Source organism: Jaculus jaculus, chromosome 4 (genome assembly GCF_020740685.1).
Source record: "Jaculus jaculus isolate mJacJac1 chromosome 4, mJacJac1.mat.Y.cur, whole genome shotgun sequence".
Taxonomy (NCBI): Eukaryota; Metazoa; Chordata; class Mammalia; order Rodentia; family Dipodidae; genus Jaculus; species Jaculus jaculus.
The window spans coordinates 30,617,891-30,638,469 of NC_059105.1; the positions used below are offsets into that span (position 1 = coordinate 30,617,891).

Consider the following 20,579-nt stretch of genomic DNA (forward strand, 5'->3'; position numbering starts at 1 on the left):
AGGAAAACCAAGGAAGATTTTGGAACCAACACAGTAGTTATAGAATAAGCGTCCCATGATTTAAACCATGGTGTATAAAGGAAAGCTAGAATGATTGTTGCTGTATTTGTCATGTGCAAAAATCTCATTTATTAAATGTGTGTGCAATGTGCATGGCATGTTTTTTTCTGTGAGGATGGCTATGAATGCACATGATTGTGCATATAGAGACCAGAAGTTGATAGCAGATATCTTCCTTAATGATTCTCTATCATATTTTAAAATTAAAATGTATTTGTTTGCAAGCACAGAGAGAGAGAGACGGGGTGGGGTGGGGGGAAGAACAGGAACACAAGAGCCTGTAGACACTGCAAATGAACTCCAGAGGCACGCACCACCTTGTGTATCTGGTTCCACGTGGGTCCTGAGGATCGAGTCTAGGTCGTTAGGCAAGTGCCAAACCACTGAGCTGTCTCTCCAGCTTCCATCTTATTTCTTGAGACTGAGCTTTTCACTGAACCTGGAGCTCACTGATTCAGCTAGACAAGTTTGCCAGTGAGCCTGGGGGGTTTTCCTGTCCTTGCATCCCCAGTGCCAGGTGCACTTCTTTGCCTGGCTTTTACACACATGATGGGGATCTGGACTCAGATCTTCATACTTGCATGAAAAGCATTTTATTGACTGAGCCATCTCTTTAGTCCATCCACAAATATTTTATATGATGTAATGGAGTGTTCAGGTCTACCATAGACTATTATATTTGAAAACATACATCAGAATGTTACTTTACATCAGAATGTTACTTCCCTGCAGAGCTTCACTGAATAATTTCCCATTTATATATATATATATATATATATATATATATATATATATATTTATATTCTTCCCTTTAATATATACTTAAATAGTCATTTGATGTATGTGTACATGATTATACTACATGTATATGCATATCTATTTTATATTATGAACTACGTTTTCAAGTTTCCTCTTGCTTTACAACAAAGTTTTCTTTGAAATTCTTCTTATCCAAAACTAAAGCACTGTCATTTTAAACATGGCCAAAACAAGTACACAAGCAGACCCCACTAAGGCTTACTTACATACTGTTTGCCAGTAACAAGAGCTTACTAGAGCCCCAGTAGTATGTCACAGAAAAAGGTCTTTTTGTTAGTTTTGGCCCTTTGCTTTTTGTTCAAGATTGCCTGCTACAGGAGCTTTCCTTGAGCACTGCTTACAATGGATTTAAATGACTCAAGCTTCAGCACCCCCTCACTAAGGTATTTGCTTTAGTGAATTCCAAATTTCTTTTACAGAGACTACAACTGCCTTTGAATCAAGCTGCCTTCTGCAGTAATTATTAGGCACATTGCATGACTGGAATCCTTGACATTCATTTAAAAAAATATTGCCGGTGGGTGAAAAAAAAAAAAAAGAGTAAAAATAATCAGAAGAAATTATCAGGGTTAAATACACAATAGGCGGAAAGATCTGACAGACACACCCTGAGAGTTAGCCTCTAAGTTCAGCCATGTTTTTACTCAAACTTTTCACACAGTTTAAGCAGTAACTGTCTTTCTTCATCTACTTAGTGGGCATACCAGTTGTCTTAATATTTCTTTATTTTAAATGTTCTTTGGTGCCATAAAAATGTAATAAAAATGTCACAAGCTTTCAAAGGGTGAGGGAATTATAAATTTCAAGGAAAAAAAAAAGTAACCACACACTGACTTCAGTGCAGTGACTTCACAAATCCCAAGCATCCCATCATCACAGGAAAGAACAACTTCGTTACAGAATGAGAAGATAAGTAGATTTTGTGGAGTACTTAGCTGACAGAATGCCTTCCACACAACACTATCACATCGTCTTCCACTGTTATAAAATAACCAGAGGCATAGCTACTTCCAACATCACTATCCATCACTGTTTTACTGTCCCAATAATGACCCTGGTGGAGCAAAGGCAAAGCACGATGGGAGAGCTTTGTAAGACTGCTTAGGAATTCATCAAAATATCAAAAGTCTTTAAACAATCTTGCACAAGTAGTACATGGGATTTTCCCCAATTACTACCTTTATTGAACTTATTCATTAAAGGTGCTGGCTTGCAAAGCTTGCTGGTCCAGGTTTGATTCCCCAGTACTCACATAAAGCCAGATGCCCAGGGTGGAACATGAGTCTGGAGTTTGTCTGCAACAGCAATGGGCCCTGGTGTGCCCATCCTCTCTCTCTTTTTCTTTCAAATGAATGAATAAATATTTTTTTTAAGTTTATAACTGAGCTTTCTAATTGGTATATTCAACAATGAAACTTAGATGCTTATCTAAGTATGTTTATTTTATTCTACAGCGATGCTTTAAGATCTATCAAGTTCATTTTCTGAACAACAAGTTAGAGGAATAGGATGAAGTATTGTTAGCCATTATCATTTCAGAAACAACAATTATTTCTTTAAGGAGATTAAAAAAACTCATTTGTATATAACTGCAAAGATTAATTTTGATAAACGGATCTACCTCATGCATTTACTACTATACATAATATGGAAATTATAATTCATAATTTTAACTCTGTAGCATGTCTGACATCTATTTTGGCCACAACTTAAGCTCTTGGATTCTTGGATGTATGCAAATATATTGATTATTTATGGTTAGAGTTTTCCTTAGAACAGTAGAAATTGCTAGAAGTTTACCAAAACATTTCCTTCTTTATCGTGAGAGTATAGGAAGAGAACATTTCCTTGGAATTAGATGATCTCATATGACTGTTTGAACAAAACATACATTATCAGAAACGCTAAATACAGTTCCAGGTGTGGCTCATACCCAACTATCACATGGTACCCCAGTCTCGGTTCCTCCACCAGGTAGATGTGGTAATGATGCACCAAAACTGCACAAGGAAGGAGCCCGGGCCTCGACAGACTATGTCAAGGGCAATCGCCCACCCCAAACAATTAGTGCTATTGCATGAGCACACAGTTATGGCATGATTGTGTATTTACTTCTTATAGCCATTAGCTAATACTAAGTCAGAGGGTTAGTTTGAAGAGAAGTATAATGCAATATTTTTTTTTTTGTGGTTGTGTAAGGTAGACTTCTGTGGTTTTGTAACCTGGGCAGGCATCTTATTTCCTATGTAGTCAGGCACGACCTTGAACTCCTGATTCTTCTGCCAACACCTCCCAAAGGCAGGTATTTGCCACCACACCAAGAAAATGTGATTTTTTTTTTAAAGACTTAAATCAATAGAAGTAACAGAATTAATGACACATATTAAAATCAGTGTCCCCGGATTACTGCCAGCACACCAAGTATTGGCTGCAACCAGAAGGACTCGTGGGGGTTTGAGAGGGAAGCAACAGAGCAAATTACAGGAAAGAGAATGTCCCCACTTTGTGTCCAATTTAAATCAAAGAATTGAATAAAAAAGTAATAAGGATAATTATTAAATTATTATAGTTATTAAGGGAAGTACAGAATTTATAAATACCTTTGCAAGGGCGGGCAGGCTCACTAACCACTTAGGAACTTCCAGCTGTGGGTGAGTTTTTCCCTTGGCCGGGCCTGGGCTGGCTCCCAGGCAGGAGGGCCCCCAGCCTGCTCTCCACATGGGCTCCTTTATCCCCTCCAGCTCGCCACATGGCAGAAGCTCCTTGAACTTCCTTTTCTCTTTTCCTCTCATGATTTTTTTTCCCCCAGGCCCTCCCATAGGATCTCTAGCCATGTGGGTAACTTTCCTTGGCTCTGTACTTCCCTCAATAAATATAATAATTAAATAATTATCCTTATCAGTCTTTTTAAAAATTCAGTTCTTTGATTAAAATTGGAAACAAACCTAGGGTTTGGAGTTATAGGACTTTCTTGGATCCCTAGTACCACGTTACAGCCCATCCATCTTTTGGATCTGAATTTGCAGTCATTTTCTTAGGAGCTCTCTGAAGATGTTACAAAGAACCCCCTTTCCTGAAGTAGTGGAAAGATGGAATCCTTTACCACATTTATTCCCTGTCTTCCCAGTGCCTTTCTATCTGTTTTGTTACCACTTTTCTCTAGAGAAACAGGTTACTCTTGATCAAACCTGGGTCCTTTGGCTTTGTAAGCAAATGCCTTAACCACTAAGCTATTTCTCTAGCCCCTACTTACTCTTTTTTTTTTTTCTTCTTTTAACACATGTTGCAGATTTCTGCTTCTATAAACCCTTATTTGGATATTCCAATACCTTATAGAACTGCGACTTGAACAAAGTAGAATTTAAAGTATTTTGTATGGGTATGTTGGTATGTATGTGAGCATATATGTGTAGGCCAAATGACAACGTTGGATATTGTTCCTTGGCACTATCTGTTGTTTTTAAGACAGAATATTTTCACTGGTCTAGAACTTGCCAAGTAGGTTAGACTGGCTGCTCAGTGAGTCTCAGGCAAATTAAAGTATTTTTAGTAAATAACTAAAAATATATTGTCCTGTTTCACCACATAATCTTTCTTCTCTTTTGAAATTGATTGATTTTAAAAGAGCTTTATATGAGCTGGGCATCGTGGCACATGTCTTTAATCCCAGCACTCGGGAGGCAGAGGTAGGTGGATCGCCATGAGTTCAAGGTCACCCTGAGACTACATAGTGAATTCCAGGCCAGCCTGAGCCAGAGTGAGACCCTACCTTGAGAAAAAAGAAAAAGAGCTTTATATATTTCAGTGGGTGTATATGCTGTGGTTTTTGGGCACACCACCCTGAATGCACCCAGTCTCCTCTAACCTTGGAAGCTAAGCAGGATTGGGCCTGGTTAGCACTCCTTGGATGGGAGGATATGTGTTCTGTCGACATTATGCAGAAGTTGGATTGTGATCATTGATGTTCACTGCTCACTTCGTATGTTTTCATTTGGATCATTTTGCTTTTGAGAAAAGATAGACTAGGTTGGCCTTGAACTCATAGTTCTCCTGCCTCAGCCTCCCAACTCCTTGAATTTTAGGTATTCTACACCATAACCACATCTAGGATTTTGTGTTATGTCTTGTTGACAGCAATAGTAGCCTCAGGGTCATAAAAGATACAAGCCAATTATACCACTACATGCAAATTAGTCACTCACCTACCTAAGACACAGTCAGCTCTCTGGGAGAGTAGCTGAAGGGTCCGTCCACCAAGTGTCTCGTAACCCACACATTCTCAATTTATAATTGGTTTTAATTCCCACAGCCTTCTGTTTTAAAGTGTCCTGACCTGATATTTGTGTTAAATTTTATAGAAATATGTGTTTTGCAACTATCTGTATTTAAATTCTGAGTTGGTCAAAGGTATGCATGTGAGTACACATGTATGCACACACGTCTTGCTAAGTCCACTTCTATCACCCTATATCATGAGGGTAAGATTAATACACTTTCCAAAAGATTTTACTTTGCAGGGACATGGGTCAGACTAAAGAAGGACTATCATCTTTGTGCCTGAGCACTTTCTGGAGTGCTATTTACCGATTTTTCTGAGATTAAGATTTTTCCCTCTTCACCATCTACTGTCTTCTCCAAGTGTCAAGGTGAGAGTGGCAAGATCATCCCAGGATCCTAGAGGTCCTCTACCAACTTTAGAATACCTGGTAAGGGATGGAAGAGACTCCTAGTCAGTGCAGTAAGGGAAACACGTCAAATATCAATGAAGAGAGTTCTGTGGAAGGTTAGACAAGTGCAATAGTGGCACACAGCCATGGTGGGGAACCAACTGCCCGTGATTTGGCTAACTGATCCCTTCAGTGGCACAATACCCATAGCTGGAGATGGGAAACAAGTCAGAACCATATCCAAACATAAACCCTCTCTCCAATATCAATACCATCAATCATGGGCTACAAGAGGGCCTACACCTATTAATCTCTCTATATAAAAAAGTAAGGGTTATCTCATTTGTCCTGGTGCTAACTTACTCTCCATTGGAGAATCTGATTCTCTTTTTCAGACAGATGCAGATCCTAAGGAGAGAGCTACCCCATCATACCTCAAAAGGGCCCCGGCTGAAACTAAGGAAAATTAGCAAAACAAGCAAGGGTGCTCTTTTCCTGATGAACCAGATACCAGCACAAGGGGGAAGGAGACCAACACAGAGAAAAATCAACTCCTACCTAATCAAAGAGCCAGAGAATCAGAGGCCCCCAACACCTCATCACTGAAGCAGACCAAAAATGAATCCAACATGGCTCAGGGAAATTTTGCTGAAGAGGGAGCGGAAAGAATGTCAGAGCCACAGGTTGGGTCAGGATATGCAGAGACATTCATCTTACCCATAACTGTGGGCTAACTCCACAAGGCATGACCCATATACCTCAACAAGGAGGGGCCAGTGGGGAGGGGGTAGGTCATGGATGAGCCTCATAATGGTACCAAACTGCCTGTATTTGCTGAATAAAAAAACTAATAAAAAAGAAAAAATAATATCTTAAATATAGTAGAAAAAAAGGAAGGTTAGAGCAAATAAATTATACTGATAGATTTCCATAGCTTTGTAAGGTATTTGTTAATTTTTCATGATTTTATTTCATTGACGACTACTACAGTTTCCAATTCAAAAATGCTTGCAACCATGTATGTACCATTTGGTCTATTCCCTGGTCACAGCCTTTTGGATAAAAAGTTCAGGTCATTAAAAATTGATGCATAAATACTGTGTAAGTCTGGCATTGATATTATAGTAGAGAGTAGAGCTATGCTTGTGTAAATTGTAGTTGGAAAATGTAGCCGAGGAACAGTTTTTCATGTGCATGTGGACCCAAAGGGATGTAAAGAGGAATGAGGCTGAGGGTCCTGAGAGAGACTAGAGAATGGTGGCATTGGATCATGCTTATCTGCTTATTCTAGACTCTAAGGATATACATCTCCAGACATTGGATTATGTGGTAAATGACTATTTGGGTATGTATTGACTATGTATACCAAGGATTCATGTACTAGAATTTAATTACCATCATGTGGTCTTAATGGAGTGAAAACATTCTCTGATGATGTTTAGAACCAAATAGGGCCTCTCGGAAGTAATTAGGATAAGATGAAGTTATCTGGGTGGAGAACCATGACTGAGTTACTAGTTTATGAGAAGTGGAAGAGAGATCAGAAGACACAGACCTGTGTTCTGTCCTGCATGTAATGTCCACGCTGCCTTGAGACTCTCTAAGATATAGGCCCTTGACACCGGACCATAAAACAAAATCAACCTATTTTCTTTATAAGACCTAGCCTTAGGCATTTTGCTAAAGAAACAAAAATGTTCTAATACAAGGCTCCTCAGAATCATATTAATAATCTTCCTCCTGATTATGCAAAAGTAGCTGGTTATTAATGTCAACCTACTTCCCAAAGTAACCAAACCAAGGTTAAGGATATTAACCTTCAATATCTTCCCAATGAAAAGATCTAGTAAGATTTGATTGTCAAGACCTTCCACAAATAGCTTTCATTTTTCAATGATTCATTCTCAAGGTTAGTAAAAGAAATAATTGTATATAATTTTCTAAGTGCTTGTTAGCTCCAAAGGTTTTCTTTTCCTATTTCAATTAGGTCAAACTGTTAAAAGACCACCAGTCCCAGCACCCACTGAAAGAGAGCTAGAGCCGTTTGTAGCAGGTGGCACCCACCTCTGCCTACAGAATTCCAGCCCAAACAATCTGCTCAGAACTGCTGAGGAAGCAGAAGAATGTGCTTCTGACTCAGCCTGTTAAGTAGGAGGACTGTTATTGTTATTTTAACTTCTGCCAGAGGATGTGGGCAACTTTCCCTCTTTCTGTCCCCAGATAACTGTGTGAGATCCCTCTTTGAAATCTCATCTCTGACATAGCTCTTGAGCAGTAAAAGCCAGAAAGGTTGGACTCTGGGTATGACTGGCCGCTGGTAGTGCAGAGTAGGACGGAATTTTATAACGGCTATGCTTGACATCCTACTTACTAATATAATTCATTTTTAAGATGTTTAATCTACCTTGAAGATTGTTCACATAGATCCTATGGACTGATGCACAATGTTTGTGAGGTGGTAATCATAGCAAGTCAAAGTACTTATTTTCAGAAAGGATGATGAAAATACCAATTTCCACTCTTTTTTCCTAGCTGCTGGGGAATTCTGGTCCTACTGTTGCTAACTTCTCTTGCCATACATTCTCAGCAATCTACATAGTCGAGAAGTGCAGCTACCAGGACTATTGTAAAATGAAACAAAACATCAGTCTGAGAAAAAAGGCCTTAAAAGAAAAACTTCAATGAGCTATCAATGAAGAAAAGGTATAAATAGTTTATGGAGATAAAGTAAAATCTAAGCAACACTGGTGGTAAATCTTAACATTATTTAGGTAAAAGGCTATAAACATTTTCTAGTCTTAATTTTTTTTCATGTACACTTAGCTTATTAATTTTTGTACATGGTTTTGGAGGATTTTGTGCTATTAGTTAAGATTTGACCTTATAAATCAGCAAATAAAGTTCTTCATATTGCTCAAGTACTACAGAAGTGATGGTTTCTGTGAAGATGAAGAACAGGAATCCTGTAAAAGTGTCAACCATTACTGATGTGCATTATGGGTACTGGGTATGCAAAGTATTCACCTACAAGGTTTCATGTGACCTTTGCATGCCCTGCAACAAGTGAGGAATCATCTAGGGGGTGATATTCTAAGTGCTGGTAACAATGCTCAGAATACTGTACTCTCTCTGCTCTCAGTGAGGAGGAGGATGTTGAGATGATGTCCAGCAGGTAGAAGATGCTAGACTGTATGTCAGTTATTTTGGCCATGGTAGGAGTGTTGGATTTACTCTGTTGCAGGTAACAATTGGTAGATTTTAGACAAGAGTGATATTAATAAGTTTTTTTTTTGAAGTATCACTCTGATTTCTTTAATAATAGGAGTGCAAGACCAAGTTCAGGGGGTGACTGCAGTTGTAAAGATGAGAGGTGAGAAAATGTGATAATATTTTGGATGATTATAAGTACTGTGACTGCCTCCTGAGAGTCTGAACAAAATTAAAAAAATTGCTTCTAATGGGTGATAGGGAACTAAAGAAAATCTGACATTCAGCGCTAATAACCGTTGTGCTGTAATATTAAGAGAGTTTTAGGTGAAAGATGTACTGATGTTATATGAATTAGTAAGGTAAACTTCTGAGACAGATCTGTCCTTATATGTGAAAGTACATATTATGTCAAAAGAATGTGATCACAATTTCACACAATATAGAAATTAGCAATATTAGAAATGACCACAAAGGACTTTATTTACAAAATCTTTTCACTTTGATTATTCTATTCTGCTTAATGTACTTGGCATAGTTAACGGATATTAAAGACAATCATCTGGTATTCAGATACCATAGGAAAATAAAAATATGTACTTGAATGTAACATTCATAGTATTTCAGGATGAATCTTCATATTTCCCTACAGATTTTTTGTATTATTTTATATAAATATTATCTCTCCCTAGCTACTTGAATATTATTATCCAATGCACACAATCCAGAAAATACTGGTGGAATAAATTAAACTTCCATTCATATGTTAACAAATCCTGGGATTAACTGCAGTGTTATAGAATAATTTAAAAAATAACTTTATTGAAATCAGCCATGATTTTTAAGAGAATAGAAACAATTTACATGGAACCCTCTCATGAAAATGTACTCTTCTTTCAAATATCTTAAATTCCAAAGGTAGTATTTACACTGTATTTGGGAATAGAATTTCATCTACTGGGAAATAAAACAAATTTCAATTATGTTATGGCAAAACAGTGAAAATCATGGGTCCCATTGGATTAGCAAAATACTTGTAAACCAATTAAAATGTATTTCTAGTTGGAACAACACAATACAGGAGCACTGGCAAGATATGAAGACCTACAGAATCCTTTGGACACAAATTCAAAACATGCTAAAAGCCATATTAGCATTAAATCATAAAAGTACTAAAAGATATTTACAAATAACAACAAGCACCAGGAGATTAAAATGTTCAAAGAATTAACACTGTTAACCAGAATGAGCCAACCAGCTCTTCGCATGCCAATGCAGACGAATTTAAAAACAATTGGGGGAGGGGGGTAGGGTGGCCCACAAAGAACCATCTTCAGTGTGACATCACACTTTTAAGATGTGAATGATTTTATGATATTTGTTTCACACACACACCAGAACTTACAAGAAACTGACGTGTATCGTGCCACTTGTTAGGAGGAAAGGAGGAAAGAAGACGGCAAGGGTGCTTTCCCTCTGTAACGGGGTGCTAGTGTTTCAGCAAAGTCCTTGAACTCCAAACTCAAGATCTGTGTCTACTTTTAAAGCAAGGAACTGAATAAAACAAGACTGATGAGGATAATTATTAACTTCTTATATTTATTGAGGGAAGTAGAGAATCCAGATGGAAAGTAGGGATTAGGGGCTAGGGGGTTCTCCCCTTGGCTCTGCCTGGCTGGACTTGGGCCAGGCCAAGCTGAGGGGAAACTCATGTTCAGGTGGAGGTGCAGCAGAGGTCAGGCAGCATCTCCCCTTGCTAATGTTATTTACAACCTTACAGTGGTGGGCCCTACCTGCCAGCTCAGGTGAGCTGAGGGACAACTGACTGGTGTGCGCTAGGGGCTGTCCTAGGAAGTGGCTAGCCACGAAGTGAAGTTCTGGTGGCTGAGTTTTGACCAACCACAATGTCCGGGCTAGATTTAAATCCCAGGAGACTTCCTTCCCAGGAGGGGCTCAGGTTGTTCCTGGAAAAACAGCTCTAGGTAACAGCTCTAGGTAACAGATAAGAAGTCAGATCCTGCTTTTGTCTCCAACAAAGTGCAGATCACATAGACAGGCCCAAAGACATTCTTGTTTTTGTTAGTTTCAGGGGCCCATTCACCCTAACTGCCTAAGAGAGCTACCTGACCCCTCTTATTCTTTTTGTGGTGGTTAATTAGAAAAGAGTTCAAGATGGCTGAATGCCAGCAAATTGCTTATTCCAACTGGCAGTTATTTAGGCATTTATTATGTATTTTTTCATTAATTAGGAACTTTATTATATGGACAAAATCATGTGTTGGTCTCATTCCCCTTGTATTATCCTATACCCTCCCTCTCTACACCCATTTCACTGAAGTTTTAATCATTTGTCTTGAAATTTTTATAAATTGTCTTGCTTAAAAATAACATATCAAAGAAATAATGAAAGCAATAATGACAACCATTTTAATATGCTTTAAGCATAACATCAAAGTTTCCCTGCTATGCCTCTATTGCAACCAGTAAATGCTCTTTTTCTTCTTCCATAAATTCAGATAGAACCAGTGTAAAACCTAGGAGAATCTGAATGTTGCATGTATCTGCAACAGCAAATCATCTCACCTAGTCCTGTTGTTGCTGCCTCCAGGCCCAACTTCATACACCAAGGTTGTGAACAGCCTTCAGGAACTCCAGCTACATGCCTCACATCCCCCTCGCCTAATCCTTTCAAATGAGCATGATCCCTTTCTTACCATACAGCCCTGCTGCAAAAAAATAAATGCATTGATTTATGCAAAGTAAGCCATGTAGGAAAGAGCCTCACACATAATAGAAGCTGAAGACATGCTACTAGCATGGATAGCCAGAGGAGCAGAGATAGGCTCAATGTCGTCTTCATTTCAGAGCAAGGTCGTCTCAGTTTTTCAGTATTGAGTCAGTCTTAACACCATGAAATGCTACTTTAATAATCCCTCATCTACTATTTGCAGAATTCATATCAACCTTTCTTCCTCACCCAAATAAATGATATTTAAAGATTTAAACATATAGTTAGCAAAAAAAATTCATCTTTCATAATTGTGGGTAACTCTTTGATGGAAGGGAAGGTTGTGTCTTACCTAGTCAAGGAAGTGGTAAAGTAGTCAAGTTGGTTATGTTGTGTTCTCAAAGGCTTGATAGTATATTCTGGTTTCTATCTGTGGGAAAAAAAGGAAAGTAAATTGAATCTTGCCCATTTATACCAATTATATCAGTTAGCTCTATTTGAAATTCTACTCACAGCCTTCTCTTATATTGGATGACTAGAAAATGACAGGACACATTCATAATGGTTTATTATAGCCCTCTGCTGTCAAGTATTTACAACCTGCTGGGCAGCAACTCTAATGTTTGGCATAAAGCAGAAAATGTAATGCACTGCTCCTGTTTTTTTTTTTTTTTTTTTGCTTCATTCTAATGCTGCTTCATGCATATAACATCTAAGGATGAGTACATTTTGAACTTGTTTTCAGCTAATAAATAGCAGGCGATTGTGCTTTCTCCCAAAAGAATACAGTCATCCTAGTAAATTGTTAATTATATCCACTAAGCTTTAAAAAAGACTGGGCCTCTAGCCCAGTGTGCATTGATTCTATCCAACACAGGGTAGAGAGAAATTGTTCAACAACTAATTAAATCTCCATAGAGCACTAAACTTACTTTGACATCTGACATCCTAAAAGTCACTTTGGATTAGCAGTTTTGCTCAGAAATGCCACCCAGACTAACAGAATACTTTCCTACTAAAGTGATTTTTAGAAATAAACAGAATGACCAGAAGTCACCATGCTGGTTGTACGCCCCAGGAGCCATTCAGGTGCAACTATCCTCATCTGGAGGGGTGACTGCACACACATGGAACTACATGAGCACAGGACACGGGGAATCACCCAGCTGAGGCCCATCTGAAGTCTAGCTCTACACACTGGATTTCTAATGTGCATTGGTATGTTTTCCCAGTGCCTCTGTGCTTTCATTCTTGGAAGAGAGGACCCCATGCAATACTTAAGGAAGATATTACAGTACAGATAAAAGACCTTGAGACTCAAATCATGATATCCACAAACATGTCTTTCAGTTCCAGAAGGAAATAAAAACTTGGTCAAGAAGACACAGCTGGCTCAATTCTTTTCTTGAATGTGCTAGGTTTGTTGGATTTGGTCATGATGCAGAAGAATAAATCCAGGTGTTACGCAGGCTACATAAATGTTCTACAACTGAGCTATCTCCCAATCCTCCTTTGGACAATTAGAGAGCCATGTATGTAAAGATAGGAGCAGAACCCACATTGAGTGTATTACTCTCCAATATATCTTCTCATTTGATCTGTGAGCATTCATAAACAATGTATATTAGCAAAGAAGTCAAGTGAAGCTGGAAATGTGGATAAGAATACTGAATAAAACATTATGCTTTATCTTTACATTACTTAAATGCCTGAAAACATGTATGTTCTGACTTTGCCTTTGTTTTTCAGCTCCGGTACATGCATGTGCAAGTACACATCGTATAAATGTTTGTCTTACTGTAGTAAAAATAAAGGGATGTCAATGGTTGATCTCTAGTTCTCAATTTAATTGGATTTAGAATCACTGTGGGAACAAATCTCTTGGTTTGTCTGGTAGGGATTCTTTAGAGAAATCTGGCTGATTGCAATAGCATCCATTGCTTTCTAATGCCTCCCTGCTGAGGTGAGGATGTGACATCAGCTTCCTGTTCCTGCCATATCTTCCTGTCCATGATAGATCCTACACTTTGCAACTATAAAGTGAAATGTTCTTTCTTTCCCTAAGCTGAGAAAGCAACTAACATAGGTAGAGAAAAGGGAATTTTATATGAAGAAGAAAGGTAGGGTCAGACAAATGGGCTTAACATAGGCTGCATTTCATGCATATGCTTAAAACAGAGGATCATGAAATGGCACATGATAAGTAAACATAACATGACCTGGAGATGTTATTCACACACACACACACACACACACACACACACACACACACACACACACAAACTCCTGCAAAACAAAATTTTACCTTTTCAGAGAACTTGTTCCTTCCCTTCTGTAATTAAAATCTCCTGTACACTAAAAACAGGGCTGCTGAATCATAAACTTGCCTTAGCCTGCTCCCACTTTGTGGCATATACTTACACTCATATTTTCAGCACTTTAAATATTTTTCTTACCATTAATAAGTTATGTATAAAAAATGATGACAATTTCACCCTCCATAGCACATGAAAGTTAAATATGAAAGTATGAAATTGAAAAGAAGCCCCTTAGAGACATTAAGGTACTCATCATACACCTCATTTTCACTTTCAACAAATCGGTACCTTCAGTACTACTTTCCTGTGTCTTCCATCTTTTGTTTGAGACCAAACATAGGAGACATGCTCTGTTAACACAGACAGCAGGGTTCAGAAAGTACAGTGCATAGTCCAGATGTATCCTGCAACTTTCCTCAATACAGGGTTTTGGCAGCTGGCCACACTCATTCATTTCCAGGTGTCTTAGAGCTTTTTTAACCCTTCACTGACAGAGCAGTGCAGATGTGGCAGAAACTGCAAGGCCCACAAAGTTTGAAATGTTGACTACCTGGCCCTTTTCTGCCTTCACTGATATCAAAGAACATCATTTGAATAAAACTAAGAGGTCCATCAAAAGCAAGGCTCTAAGACTTCCCCAAAATTAAACTCAGTTGTTATATCTGATGACAGTAAAATTCCAGCTGTAAACATTTAAAAGCCAATTTCATCCCAAAAGAAGTGGTAAATTACATGGCCAAATGATGAAATGGGGAAGCTTTTGCTGTTGCTTGAATAAATGGAAATGTATCCATTACATAACCCTTAAATATTTATATTATACTTAAGCTCGTAGATTAGTGCTATTCTTACCCTTTGTCAGAGAAGCTTCTTTTGGAAGGCAGTAGTGACTAGTAGGGAGACTCGAAACTCCTAAAAGTGCTGACAGTGACTGTTGAGTGCTCAGTATTAAGTGAGACTTCTGTTCATGCCCTCCAAGGTCAGTGAACATTACAGAAGAATGGGTGGAAAGAATGAAAAGAGTCATAGGATGGAACGGAGTGCTTTGGGACACTAACTTATGGACATGAAATGATCATTATTTCATGTCCTCACAGTGGCTACAGTTACCTCTACATGATCTGCACAATATTGAACTCAGGAACATTTAGACATACAGAGAGGATGGATGAGGTCAAGAAAAGAGACCTCAATATAGAAGAAGGACTAGGTCAAAGAACGGGTTCTGTGGAAGGGGGATGTGGAAGGATTCAAAAGAAGGTAAAGGGATGAGATCATGATCAAATTATGTTTATGTATGAAAATTATGAACTAACCAAGTAAAAAAAAGAATTAGGTATCCACTACCTATTATACTAAAAACAGAATAACCACTTACTCATAATTTCAAGTTTTATAGGGTTTTTCTTTTTTTATAAAAATAAAATCATTTTTTCCTAGACTTCCATTTTCTGAAAAGGAGATAAATGCCATCTGGGATTTATTTTGAAAAGCAACTTATGAACTAATCCATAAGGCACATAAAATTGAATAGGTAATTTTCAATTAACATGCATAACACAATTAAAAGTGTTAGCTTTCCTCTCACATCAAAGTAATTAAGTTAACATAGTTTTGTTATCAATATTACTTGTCATAGTTTTTAAAAATTTTTTGTTTGTTTATTTATTTATTTAAGACAACAGACAGAGACAGAAAGAGGCAGATAGAGACAGACAGAGAATGGGCACACCAGGGCTTCCAGCCACTGCAAATGAACTCCAGACGTGCACGCCCCCTTGTGCATCTGGCTAACATGGGTCCTGGGGAATCAAACCTGGAACTGGGGTCCTTAGGCTACACAGGCAAGCACTTAACCACTAATCCATCTCTCCGGCTCTATTTGTCATAGTTTTAATGTTAGATCCATTACATAAGGAAGGCCACAACATCCTTAATTCAATATTAGCATATATATGTTGACTAAGTATGTGCCTGTGCTCTTCATACATACTAATTCATTTATTCCTTGCTGTTCCACTCAGACTATTAGTGTCCTTAGTTTACAAATGAGAAAGCAAGCCAAGATTGTTTAATTGCCCATCCCTGCAATGCAATTAAGAAAGTGAGCTAACCTTTCAATTGTACACTGGCTCTTAATGAACACAGGGAATTGGTCTTTATTTATTGGTCTTTATCTTTGATGGAAAAATATTTCAAGCATAGAGGCTTGTGGCTCTCTTGAGAAGGCAACCCTCAACTTCCTGGAAACATTAACTAAGCACATTTATAATTCAGAGTATACAACTTTTTGAACAAACTGAACTTATCTCAGTTGCAATTCTAGTTCTTATTTTCTTACTTATTTCTATCATGCTTTCCTTCCCTACTTTGAAGAAACTCTGAGAGCTGGAGATTAATACTGTTCAGAGTCATGGCTGACAATCCCTGGTGGAGACAGCCAGTAAAGTGTCATATTCAAGAGCTGGTCTGCACAGGAGAGTGAAAAGGGTCTAGCTGTCCTTAGCACCACAGAGCAAACTGACTAAATCTTTTAAGGAAAAACTCAAGATAGTCACATGTTTAACTGTAATCTAAAACAGCTTTCATCACCTCATTACTCAGATAAATGTTTGTGTTTGTACTGTGCTAAGGTTGCATATGTTTGGCAGTGGGCATATTTATGTGCTGGTTATATGCCACCTACAGCATTGAAGTTAGAATGAGGAATTAGTGCAGTTTCTTAGAACTCTAAGATAAAGTAATACAAGGTGTTATTTCTCAATGGCTATAACTCATACTTCATTTAAGTCATCACAGTAGAATATTTCCTGGGTTGTTGAGCCACGATATTCTCTCCATTTACCCTTACCTTTGAAACACACTGTATCATATAAGTCATTTGGTTATTTAATTCTTTTTTAACAGACTTTATCAGATATGCAAAATACTGAGATACTTGATGCTGCTAGAATCCTAAATGGGGTTTCTGCAGGCATGGAGTAACATCAACAATTATTATTAAGCTTTTCAGCCAGCTCAAAAACAATAACACCGTGGCACTGTTCTCCACTCCTCGTCAACTGCTCTTGGAGTTTTGAACAGTGCTTGCAGTTGAGAGCACTTGTCAAGGATCACAAGTTTTTAGCCTAGGCTAGAGTGAGACCCTGACTTGAAAAAAAAAATAATAATTGAAATACTAATACACTTGGGAAAAGTCTCTACTTATAAGCAGCTTTACAGTAGAAGAACATATGCTAAAAAGCCACAAAAGCCACATAATATAAATGATACTAAGCCAGTTTTCCTATAAAATGCTAAAATGCAGTTTGTAATCAACTTATTTGTAAGTACAAGAGAGCAAGGTAAGTTGAAGTTGCTGATGGTGGAGAATAGTCTTTCTGTCTTGGAGCTACTTTCTAAATTGATTTTAGGAGAATACTGTGCTTGGAAAGGAAATACATTTCAAGCAGACTTGATAGTATTAGGAACTGTTATCAAAATCCCTATAGTCTTTAGATTAGCGGAAACTCTAGATAAGATATACAGTGAGCACTGTGTTCATTTATTCTCTAACGTGATACTTCAGGCGACTGTTGGGGACCAGTGGGCTGGGCTAACCTGGCTTAGTAGAAGTGATCAAACTTTCATCAAAATCATCTCAACATAGTTCAAAGCAGTAAAAAATAGTCTACAAAGAGCAGAAGGAAATGAAGTTACGTTAATCATTATGAGGCATCTGGAGGGTTCTCCTAGCTACCTCTCTCCCACAGTGTCCACACTATCTGGCTACATACTTTCTGTGATCCAGTTTAAGGGCTTTAGGATTACAGAAAAGGGCAAAAACTCATGTAAAGGGCTGAATACAGGCTTTTCAATGCTTCAATGAGAAAGCCAAACATACCTCACTTACTCTCACATTCCTGTGGGCTAAATGTGGGTTTTTAAAAATTAGTTTTCATTTTTATTTATTTATTACAGGTAGAGAGAGGACAAGGAAGACACAGGTGAAGGAGAAAGAATGGGCATGTCAGAGACTCTAGCCACAGAAAAGGAGCTCTAGACACATGTGCCACCATGTGCATCTGGCTTATGTGGGTCCTGGAGAATCTAACCAGTGTCCTTGGATTCGTAGGCAAATGCCTTAAGAGGTAAGCCATCTTTCCAGCCCATTGACTGTGGTTTTACTTAAAGGCAAGCAACTGAGGAAAATGGAAGATGGATGGCTGTTCTGTAAGCAATGCATATCTACATCCTAAGGGTGAATGGTGCACAATGAGTCTGGACCAATAGCTGGACCAGTAGAGCTCTCCCTTGTTATGAAAGGTAGAAAAGAATTAAGAATACACTGATATCAGATTAAAAGTTGTTTGATAAATTGTTAACATGCTGACTCTGACTGTATTTATATACATATATATGTATTTTATTTCATAAATGCATGACTTGACAATGACTTTAGCAGCGGTGGGGTACATGTGTCAGTATTTTTGCTAATTTATAAATTACATTGCTGGGGGCTGGGGAGATGGCTTAGCAGTTAAGGTACTTGCCTGTGAAGCCTAAGGACCCAGGTTTGACTCTCTAGAACCCACATAAGCCTGCTGTGCAAGGTAACACATGCACACAAGGTGACACATATGCAGAAGGTATCGCACGTGCACACCTCTGAGAATGCGTCTAGAGTTTGATTGCTGTGACTAGAGGTCCTAATGTGCCAATTTTCTCTTTCTCTCTCATAAAAATAATACATTATATATATATCACATATATACAATGGTGGCAATGTTGAATATATACATACATACACACACACACACACACACACACACACACACACACACACATATATATATATATGGTGAATGCATATATTTTTGCCATTACCACCACTGTGAAATGGCTAAACTAAGGAAATTAACACATATATTACTTATATTGTCATTTTTTATGGTGATAAAACACTATTTGCTTTCATTATTTTTAAAGAATATAATACAGTATTGTTAAAGTCACCATGTTGCTTTGTAATTCTCTTGAATTTTTTCTTCCAAACAACCAAAATTTTCAAGCATTCACAACCTCAAAATCCTCCCTGCTATCATCCTTGTCCTTTGTGACCACAGCTTTATACACTGATTCCATGAGACCATTTTAGGTACAACAATAAGGTGATAAAGTGTGTGTTTCTCTGTGCCTGGTGTAGTTCCCTTAGCATAGCACTACCTAGGTTTATCTTTGTTTCACATGGGACAGGACTTTATTCTTTTTGCCTAGATTGTATCCTATTATGCATTCATACCTCAATTTCTTTATCTACAGTGCAACTGATGAACTTAGGTTGATTTTTTTTTGGGGGGGGGGAAGAGGTTTATTTTGGCTTACAGGCTTGAGAGGAAGCTCCACGATGGCAGGGGAAATGATGGCTTGAGCAGAGGGTGGACATCCACTCACTGGCCAACATCACGTGGACAATGGCAATAGGAGAGTGTGCCATACACTGGCATTGGGAAACTGGCTATAACACCCAATACACTCCCGCCAGGAGGCATTAATTCCAAAATCTCCATTACCTGGGAACCTAGTATTCAGAACACCTAAGTTTATGGAGGAAACCTGAATCAAACCACCACATTCCGCCCCTGACCCCCATAAACTGATATCCATCTATGATGTAAAATATAATGCATTCAGCCTGACTTTAAAAGTCCCCATAGTTCTTATCAATTCCAATGATGTTCATACATCCCCATAGTCTAAGGACTTTTAACTGAGCCATAATACCAAAAACTCCCCCCCCCACACACAAAAAACATAATGTCACAGAATAAACATGCACACTGCAAAAGATGGCATTGAGCATAGTAAAGAAATATTTAACCAATACAAGATTTAAAACAATCAGGAGAAACATCACTCTGTAGGTTGATTTTTTTAGTGGGTACAGTATGGCAATAAGCAAGACATTGTATATGATTGTACAACAGAGGGACTTTGTTTTCTTTGGCTGGATATCCAATAGTAGCATAACTGGATTACCTGATAGTTCTTAACTTGTTTGAGGAATTTTTATACTATTTTCAATAAGGGTTGTACTGATTTACAGACTTACCACAATGTTCAGAGTTTCTTTTTTCTCTATACCTGATAATACTTGCTATTGTTTGTCCTTTTGACAATAGACATTCAACCAGCACTCCAATATACCCCCCCCAGAAATAACAATACAGATGTGATTCTATGGTCTAATATTAAAATATTGGGAAGAGGCTTGAAGAAACTCAACAAGCTCACAGGCTCAAGCAGACACAAGACTTCTCTTATTAGGATTTTACTTAATGATTTCACACTTGTCACAATTACTCTTTTACAATGACAAAAATCTAGATTTTTTTCAGCTGATCCACATAGATTTTATATTACTATATTCCACCTTTTCAACTTTATTTCTAATTGTCTTTTGTCAAGGCCCCTCACATCTTAGACTAGTTTTCTTTCAGACATATTAATTATCTTCTGTCAAAGCCCATCACATTTTAGACCAGTTTTCTTTTAGACATATTAATTGCTCTTTCCTTTCTATTTTCACATACCTATCCTTTCCTTCTATAAACTCTGTTCTAAAGTTGATTCATTTCTCTCTTCCTGTATCCACTACTGATTCCTTCATATGCCTTCCTTCCTCTCTTCTCTCCCACCCTCCTTCCTAATCAGTATCTTTGACTGACTAAAGCTCATTTCTCTAAGAAAATTCCCAAGTAATCTCTAGGTTAAAAATGCTGTCCCTGTTTGTGGCTATGG

At 38.0% G+C, this 20,579-nt stretch overlaps 1 protein-coding gene across 19 annotated transcripts in view; it reads right to left on the reverse strand.

Annotated features, from left to right (window-relative positions):
• Map2 (microtubule associated protein 2) overlaps positions 1-20,579 on the reverse strand; it is a 285,977-nt gene that overhangs the window by 88,002 nt on the left and 177,396 nt on the right. For all 19 annotated transcript variants that reach the window (XM_045147517.1, XM_045147533.1, XM_045147531.1 and 16 more), the window contains one exon: positions 11,834-11,911. The gene's annotated coding sequence lies outside the window, so the exon portion shown is untranslated. The remainder of the gene's footprint in view (positions 1-11,833; positions 11,912-20,579) is intronic.